General features: G+C 39.9%; 1 pseudogene; it reads right to left on the bottom strand.

Annotated features, from left to right (window-relative positions):
• Positions 1 to 3,153, bottom strand: part of LOC111960761 (paired box protein Pax-3-like) — a 41,259-nt pseudogene extending 38,106 nt beyond the window's left edge.
• Positions 3,154 to 5,854: the final 2,701 nt, after the last annotated feature.

The following is a 5,854-nucleotide window of genomic DNA, read 5'->3' as shown; positions in this document are numbered from 1 at the left end:
ACAGACACACACACACACACACACATACACACACACACACACACACACACACACATTCATACACACACAAGGTGCAATCCTCCCTTTCCCACAAAATATATCACCTGCTGTTTGAATTATCCTAACGCCTCATGGGACAAGCATTAGCAGGAGCGATATGGTCGATAAAGATTGAAAAACAATCCAGTGCACTTTATGACGGTCGACAAAGGAAGACACACTCCCTGTGCTTCCAAAAACAAAACAAAAAAACTTTACAACAACTAAAACTTCGAGTTAAAGAGACAGACAAGGCCTATCTACCTCACAAAGTCTAAAAATGAATGGCAACCCGTAAGGACTGGTGACACCCATGGTGAAAATGTAGGCCTAGCCTATCAAGAATGATTTATGTAAGTCAATAAGCTTACACAAAACGAGATGAAAACCTTTATCTGTAAAACTTTGTTGAGTTTTGAATAAACGAGAGGTTTCCTCATCGTTTCAAATAACATTAAAGTGCACAGTGGAAGCCTGTATATGAAGGGCCTTCCCCCTTACGCAAAAAGTAACTGCCTCACACAAGTTACCTATAGAAGAGAGAACATTAATTTATTAATTAATGTATTTATGATTGCACTCACATCGGTCTCCTAAGATGCCCTCGATGCTATGTTTTGCCCGCCGTTCGTGTTCTTCTAATTCCTTTTTCTCGATTTCATCTTCATCATCATCGTCATCTCCCTTCCCTCCGAATTTACTCCTCATGATGCGACTGATAGAGCTCACTGTGTTACAAGAAATTACAGAACACTGATTAATAGATAATAAACTGGAAAAGTCGAAATAAAAGTTCAACAATCTGCACTCATTTGCTTTTATTTTTCCTTCTTTACCGTGATAAAGCATCAAATAAATAGAAACATATATTGACTTTAGCGTAAATAATTGCATTGCAATATTTTTTATGATTTTATCTTAACTTAAACTTAACATGGCAATTATATAATTTTCAGCAGTTGTTTACGTTTTGTTTTCAGAGAGTAAACTGTTTTTTATTGTGGTAAAATGTGGTTATTGAGATGGAAAATACATTAGGCCCATTATGATAAATAAGACGGTGATATATGATGGTGATGATGATGACCATGATGATGATGAACAATCTACGGCTGCAGGTGAAGATTGCACCAATTTAAATGGGCAGCAATTATGACAGAATGCAGATATTTCCTTTTACCTGATGGAACGGTGTTCCGGTCACATATCCCATCCATCAGTAATTTATCCCGAATCTCCCAGCTAAACATACCCGGGTTGTCCCGCTTGTACTCCTCTATTCTCTTCTCAACATCCGGCGTCGTCCCCTGCTAAGAAACAACAAATCATATCATCGTTAATTAATTAAGGCATAATAAAGAGCTTATATCTACTTACACTGTCTACTTACACTGTCTACTTACACTCAACAACACAATATACGCCTCTTTCATGCTTTTTCAACCTGTGGCTTGTTAAATTTTAACCCAACATGTCATACCTTGAGACAAACAGTTTTATAAGGAGAATAAAATGCATGACAATACAAAACCGAACACTTTCACCTGCTCGTGCTCCCTCTCCCTTACCTTGGGTTTGCTTCCCCCGATGGCCCCGGGTCGAATAGAGCCGGTCTCCTGGTACCGGCAGAGGATTTTGGAAACGCAACCGTGAGAGACACGGAGCTGACGGGAGATTACGCATGGCCTGATGCCATGGTGGGCCATTTCGACGATCTTATGGCGGATATGGTTGGGCAAAGGTCTGCCATTTATGAAAACTCCCCCGAGCTGGTTCATTCTGCCTTGGCCTAACGGGGTAGAGACTGCGTAAAAGAAAACACAAAATGGCTACAGATTGCTTGATGATTATAAACTATAGGCCTACAACACAACAACTAACATTGATTCCATCATAGGCTACTAATAACACCACAAGGCTACTACAAATAATGTTAAATCATATCATCGTTAATTAATTAAGGCATAATAAAGAGCTTATATCTACTTATCTACTTATTATTATAATAGCCGAATAGAAAAATAAAAGTTGTTTAAACTGAAAGGTTTGGTAACAATAAAAGGCCTTAAAAGTTTCCTTAAGTAATGATATGTTCGGATTTAATATAGAGGGGTGTATAGCCTACTTATATAACCCTGTACATATTCTGTAAATAAACAAAAACGTTGTTTTCAGAGATTAGGAAATTATTAAATTAAGAGTTTCATCCTCAAAAGTTGACAAACAAATAGATAAATACAAAAAGTTATGTCAATAACGACTACAAAATAAACCAGATCAAAACGTCGAGGTTTGTATTCGATAACCGAAATTAAAAGAACATTGAAAAATGAAAAATGAAACATGAAAAGAAAATTACAATTTAATTGTGATACATCTCAATGTTGCGTGTCAATCCGAAAGTTTAAATATTTTCTTACAATTGGATACGACCAAGTTTCTGTTTAGGAGGGGGGCTATGGTGTAGGCTACAAGATTTAATTCACAGAGTTTCCTATATTAATAATCGCTCTTTAATTATTACGCATCGAAGCCCAAATCTTCCCACAAGCAGTGCTCAAAAAGTTGTTTCGACTTTTGATGTTACCTTCCAGTGGGAAGCCACTGTGGGGGTAGTTCTGCGCCAGCATGGGGCGCATCATCCTTGGTATTGCCCCAGCCAACGCAGTCATACCTCCACAACCCTATGCCTTCTGCTAACCTCCCGCCAGAGAGCAGAATCGGGAGCTGCCGACGATGGAGCTTGACCAGTGGGTGAAATTATGAGTAAAAATGCACTGTATTCCAGTTCGTGGAAGGTTAGCCTTGATAGGGTAGCCACTGGACTAGACAAGAACCAGCGTCCTGGCAGAAAAAGAACACTCCCGACTCCCGAAAAAAAGAGCCCAAGTTACCAAACCAGGAAAAACTGGAGGTAGACTTCTGAAGAGTGCGCCTATGCCTTGATGTTTTACCAGTCGACAGGCACTTGGATACGTGTGGAATCTGCGATGTCATCAAGAATCATGCAAGTGATGTTGTTCTCGCTGTTGTTGTTGACAGACGTTCAGAGTGAGGGAAGATGGTCAAAACCCAGAGGAACAGTTATTAGTTGTGCTGTACTTCTTTCACATCAGTGATCCAGGCTCTATGATTGGTTTAGAGGAGGCAGCCCCGGCTCTTGGACGTGCGTAATGATTGGCTGACAGTGCAGGAAACTTTCTTCAGTTGTTGTCAGAGACGTTGCTTGGGAAAGAACTGAGGAACGGTCTTTCATTATCCCATTGACAGATGTGACATCACCTCAGATCATAAGTTCACACACAGATATTGATTAACTATACAGATACGTGTAGTTTTAGATGTTGCAGTATTGATTAGTCACTCAACATACAACAGTGTTTAATTTAAGGTATTATTTTCCTAGAGCGTATGCACCCATTTGTTCTCACTCCATGGCCTGAAGATAAGACAGATGCAGCAAAAGTTAGTGCACCTCGAGGAATTTATTGTCGCTTTTAGATTGCGCACTACCAACAGGAGAGCCGTCTGACGGGGACTCGCGCCCCAGCAGGATACGACGCCAGGAGAGCCGTAAAGAACGTCTGCTCTGCTGACAGAGACGTTACTATTGTGTTGTCGGGCATTTATTTATAGTTGCCTTGCTAGTTGAAAAGACCCTTAGTGTCCCTATAGGCAATCGCACAAGGAAGGGGCATTGCWGTCTCTCTCTCTCTCTCTCTCTCTCAATTCAAATCTGTCTCTCAATTCAATTCAATTCAAGGGGCTTTATTGGCATGGGAAACATGTGTTAACATTGCCAAAGCAAGTGAGGTAGATAATATACAAAAGTTAAATGAACAATAAAAATTAACAGTAAACGTCTCTCTCTCCCTCAAAGTTTGGCTGCAGTGCAGGGAATTGTAGAAGTCAAAGCAACCATGCTCTTTAGAGCTCCCCTATCAATCAAAGGACAGAGGTTCATTCACTACCTTTGAATTCAGACAAAACCCCTCTTCCCCCCACTGTCCATCTAAAAGAGCAACGGTTCATTCCCCACCTTCAGACAAAACCCCTCTTCGCTCCACTGTCCATCTAAAGGAGCTCAACTCTACTTGCTTAGCGGCATGTTTGCTTTTAAGTTTAATTTCTTCAGTCCCAAGAGTATATAGAGTAACACACACGTATTAAAATGTTTGTGTTTTTATGGTCCGATAACTTTTGGATGGTAATGGTATTTGGATGATGTTGGAGTAAGCGTGTTATTTTTTTGTCATACATTCATCCCATGGCCTTGTTTTAATTTTGTCTGATATTTTCAAGTTCAATAAGTAACATAAACACCCTCTTCATCTATTTGGTGAATAATGTAGGCGTATAATTGATTGTTTTGTAAGCGTTTTCTTTTCTTTGTGTATCATCCCAAATTTCACCCGTTTCATATGTTCTCCATAAAGTGGTGCATGCGCGTGGGGTGCAGAAGCACAGAGGTCGTTACCCATTCAAGTGCAAAGGTGCGCTGTAACCGGATTAGCTCGCCCGCCGTGGCAAGAGGTGAACCTTTGACGCGGGACCTGAGGGCATATTGTACATTTACAGGCTAAATGGACATTTAAATATTGACACTGTTATTAGGGCCTCCGTGATATTTATAATATGCATAATGTAGCCTAGATAATACCAATAACAAACAGGCCTATGCTTGCTGCTACTGCCAGTATCCTTGCTAATTGACAGCTACAGAAGAGGTTTGACCAAATTGATGTTGAAGACGTGCTACTCCCTCTCCGGATTTTGGAAATGTGCATTTAGACTACTGTTTTGAGGATTGTTTAGTTTTTTCTAATGACGAAAAGGTTATTCTGAAACGTGTACCCTTGTAAAGGTATTTGAAGGAATTCACGCTCCACGTGACGTATACCTGAAGACAACAGCCACTGGTTGGAAGGCACCTGATGTTCCAAGTCTTTATGTCTTTACCTCCACCTCTCCAACCCGTAAGGTCACCTGGGAGAAAAGAGGGCACAGCGGGGAGATCGAACGTAAGCACTATCATACTTCTCTTATTTACGCAGAAAATATGTATCCCACTGGCTTTAGATGGCCTCAATTAACATTAGCCTCTTTCGTACCTTTGAAAATACACTTAAAATGTTGTCTTTCTGTTAGAACGCGCGTGGACAATAGATTCGCGCGGGGGAGAAAATAGGCAGGGGAAACGAGGGTCCTTTCACGTGCTAAAGAGCAGATTATTGTCCTTTACCGAACCCTTAAGAGGAGGAAACCAATTCAATAAAATTAATATTAGTTTTGTCAATTGACTTCACATTTAAATAGCCTATTTGAACAAGGGAAATTGTCAAATATTGATGACTAAAAACATTATAATAACCATTGATGTATTGCTTTATACTTCCTTCAACAACATATGTATTTAATCTACCATTTTTACAGATCAATTCTATGGGATGAAAATGTATATTGGCACATGCCAATATGAAGTTGCTGGTGAGAACATATTATAAAGAATACTGTAACGGCGGTCCTCCTCCTCTTCTACCGAAAAGGAGGAGTATTTATCGAACCAAGGCGCAGTGGAGTTTGAACACATATTTATTAAACAAAAACAATAAACGATCGTGAAGCTAAATAAACGATGTGCACACACAGGCTACAAACGTTAACATAGACACGAACTTGTACTAAACTAACAAAACAACAAACGGTGTAGACAGACCTATACGACGAACTTACATAAAACAAGAAGAACGCACGAATAGGACAAAATGACTACACAAAACCGAACAAACCGTAACAGTCCCGTATGGGCAACATT

The sequence above is a fragment of the Salvelinus sp. IW2-2015 genome, linkage group LG4p, assembly GCF_002910315.2.
Source record: "Salvelinus sp. IW2-2015 linkage group LG4p, ASM291031v2, whole genome shotgun sequence".
NCBI lineage: Eukaryota > Metazoa > Chordata > Actinopteri > Salmoniformes > Salmonidae > Salvelinus > Salvelinus sp. IW2-2015.
The sequence above is the reverse complement of the archived record's forward strand: the minus strand, read 5'-3'. Positions and strand labels throughout refer to the sequence as shown.